This window comes from Mercenaria mercenaria, chromosome 10 (assembly GCF_021730395.1).
Source record: "Mercenaria mercenaria strain notata chromosome 10, MADL_Memer_1, whole genome shotgun sequence".
NCBI lineage: Eukaryota > Metazoa > Mollusca > Bivalvia > Venerida > Veneridae > Mercenaria > Mercenaria mercenaria.
Window position 1 is genome coordinate 32,068,029 of NC_069370.1, and position 22,287 is coordinate 32,090,315.

At 36.6% G+C, this 22,287-nt stretch overlaps 1 protein-coding gene across 1 annotated transcript in view; it reads left to right on the top strand.

Moving 5' to 3' along the window:
• The first annotated feature begins 18,264 nt into the window (after nt 1-18,264).
• LOC123559489 (sodium- and chloride-dependent glycine transporter 2-like) overlaps nt 18,265-22,287 on the top strand; it is an 80,930-nt gene continuing 76,907 nt past the window's right edge. The window contains exon 1 of the mRNA XM_053552614.1: nt 18,265-18,419. The gene's annotated coding sequence lies outside the window, so the exon portion shown is untranslated. The remainder of the gene's footprint in view (nt 18,420-22,287) is intronic.

The window sequence follows — 22,287 nt, forward strand, 5'->3', positions numbered from 1 at the left end:
AGAGCCTCAAACATCAGATGTCACAGAGGACAGCAAACATACATAGCCTCAAACATCAGATGTCACAGAAGACGGCAAACATACAGAACCTCAAACATCAGATGTCACAGAGGACATCACACATACAGAACCTCAAACATCAGATGTCACAGAGGACAGCACACATACAGAACCTCAAACATAGGATGTCACAGAGGACAGCACACATGCAGAGCCTCAACTATAGGATGTCACAGAGAACAGCAAACATACAGAACCTCAAATATCAGATGTCACAGAGGACAGCACACATACAGAATCTCAAACATCGGATGTCGCAGAGGACAGCACACATACAGAACCTCAAACATAGGATGTCACAGAGGACAGCAAACATACAGAACCTCAAACATCGGATGTCACAGAGGACAGCACACATACAGAACCTTAAACATCAGATGTCACAGAGGACAGCAAACATAGGGAACCTCAAACATCAGATGTCACAGAGGACAGCACACATACAGAACCTCAAACATCAAATGTCACAGAGGACAGCAAACATACATAACCTCAAACATCAGATGTCGCAGAGGACAGCACACATACAGAACCTCAAACATAGGATGTCACAGAGGACAGCAAACAAACAGAACCTCAAACATCAGATGTCACAGAGGACAGCACACTTACAGAACCTCAAATATCGGATGCCACAGAGAACAGCAAATATACAGAACTTCAAACATCGGATGCCACAGAGGACAGAAAACATACAGAACCTTAAACATCGGATGTCACAGAGGACAGCAAACATAGGGAACCTCAAACATCGGATGTCACAGAGGACAGCACACATACAGAACCTCAAACATCAGATGTCACAGAGGACAGCACACATGCAGAACTTCAAAGATAGGATGTCACAGAGGACAGCACACATACAGAATCTCAAAATCGGATGTCACAGAAGACAGCAAACATACAGAACCTCAAATCTCAGACGTCACAGAGCACAGCAAACATAGAGAACCTCAAACATCAGATGTCACAAAGAACAACACACATACAGAACCTCAAACATAGGATGTCACAGAGAACAGAACATATACAGAACCTCAAACATAGGATGTCACAGAGGACAGCAAACATACAGAAACTCAAACATCAGATGTCACAGATGACAGCACACATGCAGAACCTCAAACATCGGATGTCACAGAGGACAGCACACATACAGAATCTCAAACATCGCGAGAACTGACAGAGAGCGATTTTTACTCCACTGCGGATGAAATACCCCTCGAAGAAATGAAAGCAAAAATACATCACACAACTGATAAATGTCATGCCGACACATGCAGTGCAGATGATAACTTGCCTCTTTCGATGTTTAAGACTAAACGAGTTGGCATGGTTGGTGAAAACAAGGCAGGCACAGGCGATAGGGTGCCTCTGGCATCGCTTCTAACAAAACAAAAGAAAACTATGTCGAGACCAAAGAAAAAGAGGCCTAAGCAAAACAAAAATGATTTGCCGCCATCAAAGCCCGATAATACAGATAGTGATAACTCAAACTACGAGAGCGATGACTATGAGAGTGACGTTGACATGGAGAATATTTTTAATGATTTAGAAAGTTCTTCGACCGACTGATGGTAGTTCCGATGCTGATGTGGATGACCATTTCGGCGCATTGCGGTAGAGTGAAAAATTGCAAATGATAACGAAAGAAACTTTCAATGGACCCACTCCAGGAGCAAGGCGACACCTATCAGAAACTTGCACTCCTTTGGACCATTTCTTTGAAGTGTTTCCTGAATCAATCTTTGAAATGATGCGAGTATACGTGCCCATTTATCAGGATAAGAAACGACAACAAGATCGTGTTTGGACGGACACATATTACAAACCGATTACAAGTGACATGATTAGAGCGTATCTTGGTATCCGAATGATTATGGCACTAGATCCTAAACCATCCCTATACAAACCAATCTCTAAGAAATGAACGGGTTGCCTCAACTTTTGTCACCTGATCGATTTGTCAACATGCAACGCTATTTCTACATCAATGATCCTCGACAAGACCCAACGAGGTGCAGAAGCAACAAAAAAAGAAAGACCCCTTGCACATCATCACCCACATCATATGACACAAGGGCCATAACTCTGGCAACAATATTTTATGAATTATGCCCCCTTTTTACTTAGATTTTCAGGTTAATATCGGTGCACCTTCACTTTATATGTGTTATTACTTAATAAATTTGATTCAAACTTAAAATAGTTCTTCCACATTGTCGTCCTCATCATATGACACAAGGTCCATAATTTTGGCACAAATATTCAGTGACTTATGTCCCTTTTTTACTTAGACTGTCAGTTTATTTTTGATGCGTTTTCACTTTAATTCTGTTGTTACTAAATGATTTTATTCAAACTTAAAACGGTGGTTCCACACGGTCACCAACATCATACGACACAATGTTCATGATGCTGGCACCAAAATTCTATGAGTTATACCCTCCTTTTACTAGAATTTCAGGTTCAAGTTGTAATGCACTTCTGTTCTATCTCAATTATTTGATTAATTAAAACTTCAAATAGTTGCTCCACATCATTTGCCACATGATATTACACAATAACCTGGTGCATTACTTTTGCAGATTTTTCTATGAATTATGTCCCTGTTATACTTATTTTATGTTTTTGATATAATTCTCTATCCCTGTTAGACACAGACTGTTACATTTGACACAGACTTAAGCTTTTATCTTCATCCACATTGGCGGAATTAAACACTTCGGTGACAGCTCCAGCTTCCTCACATGTGCCAAGTTCCACTATCCAGCATCAAAATAGTCGAGCGCGCTGTCTCCTGTGACAGCTTTTGTTGAAATTCCCGCTCGTTACGTAATTATACGACGTTTTAATATACCCAGCACCCGCATATATTACGTTCCAGGTCTTGCAAAGTCATGATATTCCGTGTCTATCAGAGAACCCTGAAACGTATATTTTGATTATTAAGTTAAAGAGTAAACAATCTGACTAAAGTACTTGATCTTCTAAACGAAGATCTGAGAACGACCCATTCACATTCGTCTTCTGTATATTTTGGATTTCCAGTATTGCTATTTTTATTTTATCCAATCAGACGACTTGTTCGAATGTCAAAGAGTAAGAAAAATGTGCAGTTATTCCAGGGCTCGAACTTGGGACCCCTCGCTTACAAAGCAAGTGGCCTACCGACTGAGCTAACCGGCTATCTGATACATTATGACATAAGAATTGTAAATATCAAAAGTCAAGGCTACAGGTAGATTTGCAAGATGTTGTAAGTTAGGCTCTGATTGGCTAGCGAAAGGGTCGTCAGAACGAGGCAATGAATAGGTCGTTCTCAGATCCTATGCGTAGCGTAATAGGATATGTACTTTAGTCAGATTGAAGAGTAAAAACATGTAGTGGAAGTAAAACGTGTTTTTGAAAACTCAATAAAGATCAGTTTCTTCAAAGAAAATAAATTTTATTGAGTAGTTTCAATATTGTATAAAGAAGAGCGACATACAAGCTTAAAAACTGCTGTTAGGACCCTATTTTTGGCGTTTTCGATTGAAAGCTATCCTGTAATTTTTCATTTCACTTAAAATGTGCAACTTTGTATTTGTATTGATTTTATTGATTAAATTAGTGTAACACATAATGATATCAAGAGGAAACCTTAAATATTTAGAGTTTATAGATCAACTATTAAGATGCATGCGCAATATTATAAAACTTTAACTGTATCCATTATATATCTTTATATATTTGATGGTTAAAAATTGCGACTAAAAAGTGCCCGGGTTACTACGTTAAAACGGTGTCTAATTTCAAATGCGTTGTAGGCGTTCACTGTAAACATTGGGCCGGTTTTCATAAATGAAAATTTAGACGTTTCATTACGTTGTAGGTGCGCAAAAGGATATGGACCAGGCGGTCGTATTGCTTTTGAATGTTTGTTTCTGTTTTTTCTGTGGATTTGTTTTGTGGTTTCAGCCAAACCTACACAAATTTATGAAGCTCCATGAAAAATATTCAGCCGGAGTTTTGATCTTACAGGGTTGCTGGGCAAGTGAGTATCCGCGACCGTGGTAGTGGTAAGCACTGATTCAAAATCAGACCATTGAACTTTTATATACAGGTGTACAGCAGTTGCTTTATCCATTTCACAATGTTTAAAATATCGAAAACGTTTGATTAACGTTTGTGAGACTTTTTTTACAAAAAATTGATTTTTTTTTTTATAATTCTGTTGGAGGTGCCTTTGACAAACCGACTGTAACTCTTAATCCGATAAGTTCTCAGATACACGCCAAAATGCACGAAATGCATTCCGGATTTCCAGATTGCTCTCCATACCCCATCCCACACCTATCTCCCTCCCCCACCCCAACTCTCCCTCGCCCTTTCATGGTTCGCATTCGAACACCCTTCCAGCTAATCCTGACTGCGCCTACATGGCCTATCTCAATTTTATTCAAACGGTTTTCTCTAGAATTTTAGGGGCCACGTGGACTACAAATAGAAAGAAATCTTAAAACAACGTATTTTCACAACAATCCTCATCAGACTTGTTCATTAACACCCTTGCATGAACTTCGCTGTATTTTCTTCAGACGGCTCGGCTTGTCAGGGGCAACTAGAGCAAAAACTAGTAAAATGAACCTTAAATCCTTCTACTCACGCACCGCTTGAAAGATCTTTCTATGTTTGGTCTTTAGTATCCTTTTGAAGGACCTTTCTTAATTGTATTCAAATGTTCACCCTTGGCGAGTAGAGGGTGTCAGAGCTGAAACAGAAAAAAAATCTTTAAACATCTTCTCATGAACTTGGTGGAAAAAACTTGATCTGTAACACACTTCTGGACATCTCTCAAGTTTACTCTGACAGTTACACAATTTAGAGCCATCACAGCAAAAAAAAAAGATAAATCAAAAAGTAGCTTTAATTCTTATAAACTGTTTAATGACTGGTAATCAAACTTGGTCATAAGCATAGTAAAAATGCCAAGTTTCTCCTCGGAGGAACGACATAGGTCCATTTTTGGCTTCTTCTTTAAAGCTATTCACCCGCAGTTGAGTGAAATTTTCATGAGTTTGGCATTATAATATAAAAGGAGTGAAAATAAGTGTAACATATTGGTAAAAAAGCAAAACTGTGTACAACTGTTTTAATATTCACTAGAGATTTTGTTTCACGTAAATTTATATGTCAAAATGTAATTTGCTCGATTTCTAATATGGGAGACAATTCGTGCAAGCTTAAATATGTACATCACACGAGTTATTGATATTGTTGGCTTTGCAGTTAGACAAGGTTTGGTTCAGAATCTGCTAAGCAACCGATCGCTTGATAAGCCTGCAAGTTAACCGCACCAGTGGACCCATCAACCTGCTTTGTATGTATGCCCCAACTCTCATGGCCTCTCACAACACCAAGGATGTGTTTTAAAGCCAGTTGGACACCCTCATCAAAAGCGGATCTGATCGTACTGGGAAATTTCAATGCTCGAGTAGGAAATGACAATGATGTTTGGCCAAACTGCCTAGGCTGTTTTGGAGTAGGGAAGTGCAATGAAGAAACAGCACAGGAAATCGTGACGTCATACAGGGTCCATCACTGGCATCAGCTTGACCTTATGCTAACAAGACGCAAGCATCTGACTCACTTTCTCATTACCAGACGCTTTCATGGCGCTGACTGCGACTCAGACCACTCCCTTGTGTGCTCTAGCATCAACATACAACCCAAAAGGTTTCATAAGACAAAGCAGGAAGGAAACCTGGAGACAAAGTTGCCACACTTGTCATCTGAATTTGTCAGCCTTCTGAACTCCTTCCTTGTTAAAGACTATGACCTAGCCTCAACCCAAAATTGGCACAACTTGACGAATGCAACATCTTTGGCATGAAAATTGGATCCAGAGAGAATGACTGGTTCGACCACAACATCGAGAGACGCACCCCTCTGATTGATGCCAAACGCGGTCTGCCTTACAAACCCACAAGGACAAGCCATCCAAGGCGACTCTCAACTCTCTAAGTTTTGCCAGGAATGCTGTCCAGAAAGTATTTCGGACTTGTGTTAACAACTACTGGTCTGATCTTTGCAACACAATTCAGCAATCTCCACAGACTGGAAACATCAATGACATGTTCGCTGGCATCAAAAAAGCAACCGGACCAGACGTGGAGAAAACAGCGCCCCTCAAATCCAAAACTGGTGCAACTATCACCGAAAAGGCCAAACAATACGAAAGATGAGTGGACCACCACTTTGAGCTGTATTCCAGAGAAAGCATTGTTCAATAGTCAGTCATTGATGCTATTGGCCAACTACCCATGGTGTCAGAGCTTGAACATGAATCTTCAGCGGAGGAACTTGGCAAAGCTATTTTGACCAATATCATTAAGAAAGGCTACAGGCAAGGCTTTCATCCCAGCTAAAGTAAAGAGTGGAAAGCCCAGTTTGCTAGAACCATTACATCGACTCCTAGTTCAGTATTTGAGAGAAGGTGCAGTTCTACAAGACATGAGGATGCTAACATCATAACTCTGTAAAAGAATAAGGGTGACTGCAGCGACTGCAACAACTGTGTCGAGGCATCTCGCTGCTCAGCATTGTCGGAAAATTGTTCGCTCGCATTACCCTACGTCAAATCCGAGAGAAATGCTGAGAACAGAACCAACCCTTGTATATCGCCTTCATTGACTTAACAAAGGCGTTCGAATCTTCCGAAGACTGTCCTCACAAGTTACTAAGCATAGTGAGATCTTTTTGTGACGGAATGATGAGTATTGTCCAGTTTGACGGAGACATATCAGCCCAACTTGGAGTAAAGAGTGGAGTGGAACAAGGCTGCGTTCTAGCCCCTACACTCTTTGGAATCTTTTTTGCCCTTCTCCTCAAACACGTTTTTGGTACAGCCACAGACTGTGTTTACCTCCATTCCAGCTCTGACGGCCTGTCTAGATTCAAAGCCAAGATACAGATCAGAAAGGTCCTCATCAGAGATATGCTCTCTGCACATGACGCTGCAGTAGCTTCAGACCAACACGAAGGGTTCCAAAGGCTAATGAACAGGTTCTCAGAAGCCATGCAATCTTTTTGAATTCACCATCAGTCAAAAGAAAACCCAAACTGTGAGTCAAAGCACAGCGGCAATTCCCAGACTCACCATCAACCAAGAGGATCTGAAAGTAGTCAACCAATTCCAGTATCTAGGCTTTACCACCTCTAACACACGTTCACTTGATGTAGAAATCAACAAAAGAATCGGCAAAAAATCCACAAACCTCTCAAAGCGCACCAAAAGATTCTGGGAACATTCGATTTTGTTGATTTTGAAGACATTTTTCTCAGAACGTGAGAAATTTCATTGACGTACTTTAAGTAACTGTGAAACAAATTGACAAAGTTATCGAGGAGCGTTAAAAGTTTCGTGTATGTGAGACATCTAGCCGTATTTTAAACATATTAGGTGATAACAGTTCTACTCGACCTGTCAGTTTTGGGGAGAAGATATTGTTTATTAGCACGAATTTGAATAATGATACTTTCCTCTATAAATAGTAATAAAATTGCATAGAACAATATAGCGGGCATTATCAACCTCTTATTATTGGCCAGCCATATACGAGTGACGTCATTTTTAGCGCCATTTTACTAAAAGAATCGTTAACGTCGATGTTTTGTATGATTAACTGATTGACTCATTCCGTGTAATTGATATTATGTATAGGTATATAAATAACAACTCATTAAACGTCAATGTCTTTCCATACGTGGTTATTAGCACTCCTAAACCTACGTTGGCACTCGCAAACTCCAACACAGTATCGTGCAATATAGATTTAGTCGTGCTAATAACCTATATGTAATAGTTATAGTATGTGTGAGAGTGTGTTACCAGGATATATCAGAGCTAGGGGTACATCGAGGGTATTTTTCTCTGCACATATCGTCGAGGCCGGTAGGCCGAGACAGATATGTGAAGAGAAAAATAACGAGATGTACCCCTAGCTCTGATATATCCTGGTAACACACGAGCACTACATATTATAACTGTTTTATCGCATAGTTTATCATTAAAATTTATATATTATTTTCATTTAAATTTGTTTATTATTATTTTTACTATTTTGATTCCCTTTCTGCGCCTCGCTGACTGAAACACTAAAACTTCTGTTTTAAAAAATGTGTTCCCCAGATAAAAGTGCCCAACAAATTTCTGCATTGGTTTTGAATCTTTGCATTTCATTGGCCAGACATATTGTAAAACTTGTTGTTTTGTTTGTAAAAAAAATCAAAGAAAAAGAAACATTTGAGAAATCTCAGAATTTCATATATTTCATGTATTTCTGAATTTGGCAATAACTATCAAGTTTTTGAAATATTCTAGTTTATTTATTCTTTTACTTTATAAATGTAGGTGTTTGTGACAATTCTTTCTCTGTGAACTGTAAATTGGAGCTAAAATCATCTTTTCTTTGAAAGGAAAAAATTATACTCCCTTGATAGGACCTCAATAGAGAAAAAGTGTTCCGATATATATCGGAACAGTTTTACTGTGCTGATATATATCGGAACACTTTTTTTCTTATGAAACTCCATAGAGATTTCCGTGTTGATATATATCGCAACAGTTTTGTAAGATATCAGAACAGTTTTGTAGTAATAATGTGTGTTACTATGTATAACATGCTGCAAAGATCAAAGGAAAATTGCCGCACTATGCGATAAGTAAGAAAATCGTGTATTTACAGTATTTTGTCATGAAAATAATATATTTCACATGTTTCTGGTATTTCACCGACATAGAACTTCTAGTCCCTTTTATAAAGAAGCAAAACCTACCTGAATCGAGTACTGGAATATATTTATACAAGATTTAGGTAATTCAGACGTTCCATAGTTTTGATACGAGATATTAGCATGGAAATTTCGTTCATGTGTCTATACATAAGGGTAAGTGTGTATATATTTGACACTTGAGGAAACGCATTGCTAAGGTACTAGTCTAGTAGGCTTTGCTCACAAACCCATCTCGTATTGAAATTTAATTGTTAGTTTGGGGCGTATTTAAAGTAAAAAAAAATATATGTTACAATATCGCGGTAATTGGTATACAAGGTGTAAGTCAGCTTTTAAAGACGCAATGTAGGTATTTTTACTCAGTATTACTGAATTTGAAATAAAATATTATACAAAAACAAAGGACAAGTCCATCAGGAAAAAAAGCTACATTCAAAGAACACAGCCAACACTGATTTTCAAACTGAAGTACACTAAATGGTATAAATTGTACATAAGTAACACATAAATTAAGGGAGGCTATTCGCGAACATTCTTGGCATTGAATGAAAGATAAATTCGTTTAAAATACTTTTGGCATATCGATTATCAATACACGGCCAAGCGTCTTGCTGCATGATTTAGAACACACATGTGGTAAACAGACGAAACATCGACGGATATCTATTATTCTTTGCTTTTTCTCGACTTTCGCATTCTGTGTGGTTTGTATTTTTCTTTATGTAATAGTAGATTTAAGTTCTTTTATTAAACACGATTTACGCCACTGAAATCGATATTGAAACGGAGAAATTAACATGAGCGCTTTACAGTTTCCTTAATTATTAAATTCCGCGCGTGCATGTCCATCCTGGCGGGTGCTTGGTAATATATCTAATAGGAGAGATCGTGTTTGTATACAAATTCTATTTTTAGAACTGATAAGACAGTGATCGGGTGGGCAGAAGCCGACCGTCCATGTTTTTTGTAAACGGTGATGTTTTTCTAACGGTCTAAACTTTCTTAAAACACAAATTACATAAATAATTTTTTGATCAATGGAAAGGTTATAAAACAAGCAATTTATTGATTACTTTTAATTGTTATTTCGAAATAAAATGGATTAATTATGAACGCTTAACTTACACTGTTTTTCTAAAGGTTGTGAAAATCACTACGCCGCTTTTAAAATTATATGTCATTTAAAACGGTTATTCATTGAAAAAAGATATTTGGATACAAAAATATGAAGATTGTTAGTATTTCAAATCTTTTTGAATTTTGAAAATCCATAAATGAGCAAAAAAGTTATTAAAAATTAAAAATTCCGATTCAATACGCAAACGGTGTTAAAATCATTTGTTTTGCCAACCACCAGATAAACAGATGTTAACGCGTGACGTCACGGCGATCTCTCCTATACATGCCCGTGTAATCAGCGGACTAATCAGTTATAGATCTATGACTATGTAAATTTAAGATAAAATTTCAGTGCATTGGTTTATTTTTCAATATCCATTTTACTTTTAAGTTTACATGGATGCTAATACTGTGAGTCTTATATTCAGTTTGCTGTATTTAAAATAAAATCATTGTTTGAAAGGATCAAAAATTTTCACTCTGTATGATATATTTATATCTTAGCTTTTGGTGCATATTTCATCAAAACATTGGGTAAAAGTCCACTTTTGTCTTACAGTGACACTACAGTCTAGTACAGAGGGGTTGGGAATTTTAGCATTTTCTGGCACCAGTATACCTGATTAGGCGTAAAAAAAAAAAAATTGTTTGTTTCCGGTATCCCGACCTACCCAAAATTTTTGGCCCGACCCTAAATGTTTTTATGGCCTTGGAGAATATTTTTGAGTCGGCTAAAGGCTGAAAGCCTTTTGACGAGTCCTTGCTGTTCAGCGATTCTCTAAATGGACCGAATAACACGTGAAGGGATGTAGTTCCATTAGATTTCTCAAACTTCAAACAGTTCACTGCATGAATGAAGTTAAGTTGTGTCAATTCCCTTTGCTATGACCAATATACGATGTAATCTGTCATATTTATGACTTGTAATTGTGCAATACTCGAATGTAACTCATTAAGCATAAATGTGCATTTTAAGAATTGCGCAGGCTTACAAAGCTTGGATAACATTCAGTGAAAGACAAAAAATAGTTCCACAGGGCTCCAGATAAGATGCGTATTAGCGTAAATTACGTACAGAAATAATGCAAATACGCATGTCTAATAATTTCTAAGCGTATAAAAACGTATATAAAATTACAGAAACGCACACAATGCTTTTTAAAAAACAAAATCTGAATCGTCTGGATGCGTTAGGTAACATAGCCGATCAGCCTTAATTCTCCCACATTGAACGTAAACACGCATCGTATGACTTCTATAAACTTTGCGTGGGTTGAATTTTGCAGTCAGTAAACGGATAAATTATCGGAAGAAGAAGCTCCTACTGGTTTGTTTAGTTACTACTGATATTAAAAATGATTTTAATTCTTATTTTTCGAGAAATAAACAAGTCGGCGAAACATTAAATTGTATTTTCTTGTAGTTTTTGAAATCGAAAGTAGATCGTCTATGTTTGGCTGCTTTCACGAAACGAAACAACTTTTTTATGAAAAGATTTAAATAAGAGGTAATTTAACCGTAAACTTCAATGTCAGATACTGCCAATTGCTGCTAAATGTCTTCGTATCATCACAATTTGTAAAATATATTGTTGAAACTGTAGAAAAGTGTAATCGTATCCGGATATAATATTTTGGGTAAATATCGAGCTGTGTTATGAAATTTTAAGAAAAAAACTAAAAACCAACTGAAACTGGTTGACTATACTGTCAGTACATCAATCATTAGCCGACTCAGGCCCTTCAGGCCTTTGATTTTCAATTTTTTAACAAAAAGATGCAAAACTGCACATTTTATGCTTTAAACATGGCCAGTGATGTTAGAAATCAACTTACTGATGCTCTAAATGCATAACCCCCTTATTTGGAATCATTTTTTGACAAAAAAATAATTTCCGAAAAGTCTCCCTTAATAAAAACAAATACCCCAAAAAAAAATTTTTTTCCGACCTACCTACCCTAAATTTTTTTAGCATGTTACCGGAAACAAAGATTTTTTTTTTTAGGCCTTACCATTGAATAACCAGTTTTCATATAGATTTGGTCTTGTCTGTGCGTCTGTCTGTTCGTCCGAAGTTCGTGACCCATCTAGCTCGAAAAGTATTTGATATAAATTGATGAAACCTTGCATGAGTCTTTATCATGATATGAACTTGTGCACCTCCTATTTTTCGTCTGGCTCCGCCCCCTATTTTCAGAGTTATGGCCCCTGAAATAGTCAAAAATGCACATTTTCACTTTGTGACATGCCTAGCTCAAAAAGTATTTGATATAGATTCATGAAACCTTGCATGAGTCTTAATCATGATATGAACTTGCGCACCTCCTATTTTTCATCTGGCTCCGCCCCCCTATCTTCAGAGTTATGGCCCCTGAAATAGTCAAAAATGCACATTTTCACCTTGTGACATGCCTAGCTCAAAAAGTATTTGATATAGATTCATGAAACCTTGCGTGAGTCTTAATCATGATATGAACTTGCGCACCTTCTATTTTTAGCTCATCTGATTTTTTGAAAAAAAATGATGAGTTATTGTCATCACTTGAGCGGTTGTCGGCGTCGGCGTCTGCGTCGGCGTTGCCTGGTTAAGTTTTATGTTTAGGTCAGCTTTTCTCCTAAACTATCAAAGCTATTGCTTTGAAACTTGGAATACTTGTTCACCATCATAAGCTGACCCTGTATAGCAAGAAACATAACTCCATCTTGCTTTTTGCAAGATTTATGGCCCCTTTTGTACTTAGAAAATATCAGATTTCTTGGTTAAGTTTTATGTTCAGGTCAACTTTTCTCCTAAACTATCAAAGCTATTGCTTTGAAACTTGGAATACTTGTTCACCATCATAAGCAGACCCTGTACGTCAAGAAACATAACTCCATCTTGCTTTTTGCAAGAATTATTGCCCCTTTTGGACTTAGAAAATCAGTTCTTGGTAAAGTTTTATGTTTAGGTCAGCTTTTATCCCAAACTATCAAAGCTATTGCTTTAAAACTTGCAACACTTGTGCACCATCATAAGCTGACCCTGTACAGCAAGAAACATAACTCCATCCTGCTTTTTGCAAGATTTATGGCCCCTTTTGGACTTAGAAAATATCAGATATTTTGGTTAAGTTTTATGTTTAGGTCAACTTTTTCTCTTAAACTATCAAAGCTATTGCTTTGAAACTTGCAACACTTGTTCACCATCATAAGCTGACTCTGTACAGCAAGCAACATAACTCCATCCTGCTTTTTGCAATAATTATTGCCCCTTTTGGACTTAGAAAATCATTTTCTTGGTTAAGTATTATGTTTAAGGCAACTTTTCTCATAAACTATCAAAGCTATTGCTTTAAAACTTGCAACAGTTTTTCACCATCATAAGTGGACACTGTACATCAAGAAACATAACTCTATCCTGCTTTTTGCAAGAATGATGGCCCTTTTTAGACTTAGAAAATCATGGGTAGGACAATATTTCTATTATACAAAAAAAATCAGATGAGCGTCAGCACCCGCAAGGCGGTGCTCTTGTTATATCTGGCTCCGCCCCCTATTTTCATAGTTACGGCACCTGAAATAGTCAAAATAGCACATTTTCACCTTGTGACATGCCTAGCTCAAAAAGTATTTGATTAAGATTCATGAAACCTTGCATGAGTCTTAATCATGATATGAACTTGCACACCTTCTATTTTTCATTTGGGTCCCACCCCTATTTTCAGAGTTATGGCCCCTGAAATAGTCAAAAATGCACATTTTCACTTTGTGACATGCCTAGCTCAAAAAGTATTTGATATAGATTCATGAAACCATGCATGAGTCTTAATCATGATATGAACTTGCGCACCTCCTATTTTTCATTTGGATCCGCCCCCTATTTTTAGAGTTATGGCTCCTGAAATAGTACATTTTCACCTTGTGACGCACCTAGCTTAAAAGTATTTAATATAAATGGTTGAAAACTTGCATAAGTCTTTATCATGATATAAACTTGCACACCTCTAATTTTTTGGCTGGCTCAACCCCCTATTTTTAAAGTTATTGCCCCTGAAATAGTAAAAAATGCACTTTTTCACCTAATTATGTGCCTAGCTCAAAAAGAATTAGATGTAAATTCAGGAAACCATGCTGGAGTCTTTAACATGATGTGACCTTGCACACTAGGCATTCTTCTTGAGAATCTTAGCTCTTATTAGTTATGGCCCTTGAAATAGCCAAAATAGTGGATTTTTTGTTTGTGATGCTCATAGCTCAAAAAGTATAGGGCCTAGAATAATGAATCCTTTTCATAAAATGTTTGTTGAGGCTATACCCCTTTAAGACTGCAAACATTTGAATTATTGCCCCTTATTTGTGACAAATGTACCAGTGGGGGGCACACCCTGTGTCCTAAAGACACATTCTAGTTCTCTTTTCTCATAGCCAAATTGATTATCAACTAAAGTCTGAAAAGTATTATCTTTTACTGTTAATTTAATTAGGCCAAGTATGCAAACACTTTCTAAACATATTTTCTCAATTAAAACAAAAATCATAGTGACATCACTATTTACAATTTTTTTAATAAAATTGTTTAAAAATGATAAAGAGTCCCATTCCACTAGAATTATTAAGCTTCTTTCAGTCACTTTGCTCACATTTTTTGACAAATTTTACAGTATTCATAGAAGCTGAATACCCTGTTTAAATTAAATTGTACAAATATATTTTTGATTATGTCAAATAACTTCTATGATATGACATTGAAGAGCAGACAGCAAGCACTTTTCTCCTTGAAAGAAATTGCTTTACTTAAGTTACAGGCCTTTTTTTATGCTGATTTTAGGGCCGAAATTCGGCCCCATTCCCCAATCCAAAAAGTATACTTTTTTCCCCACCTTGGCCAAAAATTCCCCATGCAAAAAAAAATGAAATTAGTTTTGATTTTCAGTCCTGATTTTAACAACTTTTTAGCAAATATATTCCTCCAAACAATGATTGCGACATAAATTTCCCCTCCAAAAGGGACCTGGTACCCTTCCCCAAATTTACAAAAAAAGGGCTGAGTTAAAACAGAAATTATACACTATGGATATGTGTGAAACACACAAAAAGTAATAGTGAAAAACATATTTTTACACATCCACTTGAAATTAATTAAATTTGATAAAAAGTTAACATCACCTGCTTCTAACAGTATATCATACATATGTTATATGCCAGAAAATGTACAATGAAAATTATAGAGAAAAAGAGAGAAAACGTAGCAAAGAAAAAGCCTGAAGCAGAGTGCAAACTAAATAACAGGCAAAGAAACAGTTGTCGAAAATTTTATGATCAAGGAAATTAACTCTTATAAGATATGTACAGTCTTAGTACGTTCAGTATATACATACAACTGTATCATGACAACGAAAGGCTATTTGTTTATTTGACCGCAATTTCTTTAAAAGAATGTGATCATTTACAGACTTTATAACTGTTTTGTTTCTCTTAAACTGTGTCACAACCCTTAGTATTATATTATACAGGTAAAATAAATGTGTTATATGAAAGAAAGTGACAGAGGTTGACTTATGCACAATATGTAATACTGACATTATTTTTGAAATATGTTTATGTTTGTTTAGGAAGGATGTTTCTATACCAGCTGTCATAATGTCATCTAAACTCATTAATAAGAAGATATATATAAGGGCCTCTGGAAATTAAGAAAAATATACTGGGCAAGTCAAGATTTATTCATTTAAGTTGAATAATCATGAAAAACACTTATGAGATAGGCAAATCTGCTAAGTGTTGCGCAGTTTTTGTTAACTTTAGGTAAATTTTAATATATTTTTTAGTTCAGTAGTTATAAAGTCTGATTGCATTTCAGCAACTAAGGTCAAGGACGTGTTTACTTAAATTATATGAATGGATTCTGCTTTACACAGCTTTTACACATTTATTCTAAGGACGAAGTTCTGTGATTAATACATAACATGCACCATAATAGTTGCATTGCCAAATCCATGGTCTACCAAGCATTCACTGCATTGCTGAGTCCATGGTCTCATCCACAGTCTGCCTAGTATTTTCAAATCCATGTTCTTATCCATGGTAGACATGGTCTTTCCAGGAAATTACCAAATTTATGGTCTCCCAAGGTCTGCCCAGCATTGCTGAATCCATGGTCTGGTCCATGGTCTGCCATGCAGTTGCAAGGGTGTTACACAGTTGATTTGCATCCACATAATATTGCGATTAAAAGCATAATGCACCTTGTTACCTGAACATTTTTTTACCATTTCGTACTTGCAATTTTTGCAGAAAGGTAATCTACAGCTATTGCATGAGAGTGTTGTACAACTGTTGCACCTCTGAGTGGAAAATTAGATGGAAAATTCCCACACAGTATATTGAGGTGAAAGCTATTAATTTTAGTGTCATTATTTAATATTGACATTTTTGCTGTGTGAAGCCAGTTACAGGATGTTCAAATTATATTTTTTCTTCATTGGAAAATTTAAACAGGACTGTGAACATAGTATAATAATGACTTACAGTAAATTACAGGTATTAAAAACAAAAAAGGTCAGCTCATTTTTTGTCAATCTCCTTATGCCCCTCTTCGAAGAAAGAGGGGTATATTGTTTTGCAGATGTCGGTCGTCTGTCAGTCCGTAGACCAATCCGTTTCTGGATGATAACTCAAGAATGCTTTGGATCATGGAAGTTGATAGGGAGGTTAGTCATGACCAGAAGATGACTCCTATTGATTTTGAGGTCAGTAGGTCAAAGGTCAAGGTCACAGTGACCCGGAACAGTTAAACGGTTTCCGGACGATAACTAAAGAAGGCCTGGGCCTAGGATCATGAAAGTTGATAGGGAGGTTGGTCATGGCAGCAGATGACCCCTATTGGTTTTTAGGTCAGTAGGTCAAAGGTCCAGGTATTAACAGTGACCCAGAACAGTTAAACGGTTTCCAGATGATAACTCGAGAACGCTTTGGCCTAGGATCATGAAAGTTGACAGGGAGGTTGGTCATGACCCCAGGGTTTTTTTTTGGCCGTTTTTATAGCCGTTATTCGGCTATATTCCCAATGCCAAAAAGTATATATTTTCCCCAAAATTAATGCAACAATTCCCAATCTACATTCTGAAAAAAATTTCATCAAAATTGCACAAAAATTGACCAAGTTATGGACAATTTCGTAATGGAAGTATGTTAAAGATGTTCTACAACGTGAAACAAGTGTATGAAAAAGTGCTTACACACATCCTTTCTATATCTAGTGGGACTAAATATTTCCCAATTTGGAACATTTATGCGTCAAAATTCCCAATTCTGGACACACATCCTTTCTATATCTAGTGGGACTAAATATTTCCCAATTTGGAACATTTATGCGTCAAAATTCCCAATTCTGGGGGTATAGGCTATGTTCCCAAATTAGCTAGAAAAAACCCTGTGACCAGGAGATGACCCCTATTGATTTTGAGATCAGTAGGACAAAGGTCAAAGTCACAGTGACCCAGAACAGTATAACTATTTCCATACGATAACTTGAGAATGCTGGGACCTAGGATCATGAAAGTTGATAGGGAGGTTGGTCAAGACCAGCAGATGACCCCTATTGATTTTGGGGTCAGTATGTCAAAGGTCAAGGTCATGGTGGTCTCGAACAGCCAGAACAGTTCAACGGTTTCTCGATGATAAATTGGGCCTAGGATCAGGACGCTTAAAAGGGAGGTTGATCATGACCTGCAGATGACCCCTGTTGATTTGAGGTGAGTATGTCAAAGTTCATGGTCTAAGATCTCATTTGATACGGAGGTCACTTATGACTGGTAAATGACCCATAATTATTGATTTGAGGTCAGTACGTCAAACGTCCAGTGCACAATGACCAACTAATTTCTGTTCTTTGTGCAGTTACTGAATACATCAAGGGGGGCATTTCGTGTTCTACGAACTCTTGTTTCACTTTGTTTACCAGAGGAAATGTTCATTCTTAGTGCGAGCAATTTTTAATCTCACACCTGCATACTATCAGAAAAGAACTTGCATTGCAAATATAGCACAAAGCCCCCCACCCCTCCCTCCCTTGAGATTGTTAGAAACCTAAAATATTCAGATTTTTTTTTACATTAAAGCAATGACTCATTTTTTTTTGTTTTTAAAATTTGATTCTGAATTATCAAATAATCTTACCTAATAATACATAATTCTTCAATCAATTGTAGGACAATGCCTTGCTTAAGACTATATAATCTGCGGAGTTACAAACACAATATTTAGTAGTATTTTACAGTGCTTCCTATAGATAAAGGAGAAGCCAATCTAGTAATGGGTTAAAGTACTACAGTAACTGTATGCTGTATTTACCTTACTCTATTTTATCTCTGGCTGCCAGTGTGCTATAAACTTCTGTGGATAACACAAGGGCCTACTGACTTATTTTTTGCTCAGTTATTTACAGAAATTTGGATAGTTCTTGAATAATTTGTCAGAAGCAGGTAAATTATATTTTAATATTTTATATTGAATTAATATAAATTATGCCTCTTCAGTTCAAACCATTTCTTTCTGTATATTTTATATTTCAGTTTACAAGTTTAAAAGTTTAGTAACTTTATATTTCAGTGTTAGAATTTTTGATAAATTGCATTCAAGTTGTTCACAGCTGTATTTAAGTCATTTAATAATAGTTTTGAAGTTTCACTCTAAAGTGGTCACATAATAGAAGTTTGATGTATAATGGAAGTAATTTGGCTATTTTTTTTTATATCATACAAATGCTTTGTTTCAAGCTAATTGGGTGGGGTAGGGGGAGGGGAGGAAGAGGAGGCAATGAATAGCATTTGCAGATAGAGTCTTCTTGTTCCAATTTTAAACTACAATTCTCTAAAAAAAAGTTCAGTCGAGACTGTACCTGTGAAAATTTAATCATTTGCATTGTGCCACCTCAGATTAATACTGAAACAATCTTTTCTTAAATAAAAAAGTTACCTTTCTTTTAAAACAATTTCAGAAGAATATGGATGTTTTACAACCACAACACATTTTTATATGCCCTTGATATTGGACATTTGCCACTTTCTTGTATTTCCAAGCCGGGCCTTTGGAAAATTAGCACAATGTCATGCAGCTATTTCCTGTTACTAAATCTTATGCATGTCATTACAAACACGCAGTTAAAAAGGAATAAAAAGAAACATTAAAATAGAAATATTCACAACTGAAAATTTTGGCACAAAATTTGCTTGTCTAAAATCATGGGGGTAATATATTACTTTCTTACAAGAAACAGTAACCACTTACTGTAAAACTTTTTTGTCTGTAAACACAATCATATATCTGTTCTTAATCTTAAAAAAAGATTTTTTCCAAAAAAAAAGCCTTAGTTTTTGAGAGGTAGCACAAATGATCACAAGTCTTTGTTCAACGAGAGAGCATCTGGCTGTTTCAGAGGGTGAGGGTCATCATGCGAAAGCCTGGATTGTTAATTGACAACAGTCGTTAGAACTTTCCTTCATAGGGATTTTTTTAAGTTTAAATATTGGAGTATCAAACTATAGCAAAATCTCTTTTGAAACTAGAACTGTTCCTACAAAGAGCTGAAATACCTGTTAGGGGCTCAGAATAACGAGAAAAGGACGTATTTACTATTACGGGATCACCTGTGGCTTCCATAGAAGTTTTCCGTCCCCAGACTTGACCAGGTCATATCAAATGTTCGCCAAACTTAATTGCAATGTTTTTGGATAGATGGCAATGTGGGGAAAATAAAGGTCCTTTTCCTTTGAGTGGGAGGATGGTGTCCACTGAATAAGTGTGGTTTGGATGGACCTATTTCACAAAATTTAGTTTGTAGCTTTTATCAGTACAAAAGGTTGGGGTTTTATTTAGGGTTACTAGAGTCAAGGTCAAGGTCGTTGTTACTTAAAATAGAAAAATATTTTTTTTGCTCAATAACTTGAGATAGAAATGAGTTATAGTTGCTAAAGTAAGGTAGCTTAAGTGGAGGTGACAATCAGGGATTGTGTTTCGACCAATAGGGTCAAGGTCCCTTTTACTTAAATTATAAATATGGTTTCTGCTAAATGTTTAATAGTTTTTGTGCATCTGTTGTGGTGAATATAGCTATTATCGAGACAAAGATTGTGATTGTATTTGGAGTCACTCGGATCAAGGTCACTGTTTCTTAAAATAGAAATTGGTAAACGTTTTTAGTTTGGGTAGACAATAGCTTTTACTTTCAAGACGAAGTTTGGATAGTATCGTAGACTTCAGTCCTCAAGAGTTCTGATATAGCAGTTGTGCTATTGTTAGCATTTTGTATATTTGTATTCATATCAGAATGTCAGACGTTTATGGCCCTGTTTTGTGACATTGCTACATTTAATACTTGTTTACCACAGAACGTGGTATTAAAACTGCACATGTGCATGTCATAGGCTCAGTGTTCTGAACTGAACTTTTTCGGAGAATGACTTGTAGGTCAGGTATTTAAACTCTTCTGAAGGAAATCCAGGATTAACCGTTACTAAATCTTATTTTTTTTTTTATTGTAATAGCTGAGTTTACACATTGTGACTATCAATTTTAAGTGCAAGCCAAAACATTTTTCTAGTAATTTTTAGCTCTAAAAAATCATTATCACAAGCCAGCTAGTGTTTGTGTCATTAGTTTTTAGCTCACCTGTCACAAAGTGACAAGGTGAGCTTTTGTGATCGCGCGGTGTCCGTCGTCCGTCGTCCGTCCGTGCGTCCGTCCGTCCGTCCGTAAACTTTTGCTTGTGACCACTCTAGAGGTCACATTTTTCATGGGATCTTTATGAAAGTTGGTCAGAATGTTCATCTTGATGATATCTAGGTCAAGTTCGAAACTGGGTCACGTGCCATCAAAAACTAGGTCAGTAGGTCTAAAAATAGAAAAACCTTGTGACCTCTCTAGAGGCCATAATTTTCAATGGATCTTCATGAAAATTGGTCAGAATGTTCATCTTGATGATATCTAGGTCAAGTTTGAAACTGGGTCACGTGCGGTCAAAAACTAGGTCAGTAGGTCTAAAAATAGAAAAACCTTGTGACCTCTCTAGAGGCCATATATTTCACAAGATCTTCATGAAAGTTGGTCAGAACGTTTACCTTGATGATATCTAGGTCAAGTTCGAAACTGGGTCACGTGCCTTCAAAAAGTAGGTCAGTAGGTCAAATAATAGAAAAACCTTGTGACCTCTCTAAAGGCCATATTTTTCATGGGATCTGTATGAAAGTTGGTCTGAATGTTCATCTTGATGATTTCTAGGTCAAGTTCGAAACTGGGTCACGTGCCATCAAAAACTAGGTCAGTAGGTCTAAAAATAGAAAAACCTTGTGACCTTTCTAGAGGCCATATATTTCACAAGATCTTCATGAAAATTGGTCAGGACGTTCACCTTGATGATATCTAGGTCAAGTTCGAAACTGGGTCACGTGCCGTCAAAAACTAGGTCAGTAGGTCAAATAATAGAAAAACCTTGTGACCTCTCTAAAGGCCATATTTTTCATGGGATCTGTGTGAAAGTTGGTCTGAATGGTCATCTTGATGATATCTAGGTCAAGTTCGAAACTGGGTCACGTGCGGTCAAAAACTAGGTCAGTAGGTCTAAAAATAGAAAAACCTTGTGACCTCTCTAGAGGCCATATATTTCATGAAATCTTCATGAAAATTTGTCAGAATGTTCACCTTGATGATATCTAAGTCAAGTTCGAAAGTGGGTCACGTGCCATCAAAAACTAGGTCAGTAGGTCAAATAATAGAGAAACCTTGTGACCTAACTAGAGGCCATATTTTCCATGGGATCTGTATGAAAGTTGGTCTGAATGTTCATCTTGATGATATCTAGGTCAAATTTGAAACTGGGTCACGTGCCGTCAAAAACTAGGTCAGTAGGTCAAATAATAGAAAAACCTTGTGACCTCTCTAAAGGCCATATTTTTCAATGGATCTTCATGAAAGTTGGTCTGAATGTTCATCTTGATGATATCTAACTCAAATTCGAAACAGGGTCATGTGCGGTCAAAAACTAGGTCAGTAGGTCTAAAAATAGAAAAACCTTGTGACCTCTCTAGAGGCCATACTTGTGAATGGATATTCATAAAAATTGGTCAGAATGTTCACCTTGATGATATCTAAGTCAAGTTCGAAAGTGGGTCACGTGCCTTCAAAAAGTAGGTCAGTAGGTCAAATAATGAAAAAACGTTGTGACCTCTCTAAAGGCCATATTTTTCATGGGATCTGTATGAAAGTTGGTCTGAATGTTTATCTTGATGATAATTAGGTCAAGTTTGAAACTGGGTCAACTGTGATCAAAAACTAGGTCAGTAGGTCTTGAAATAG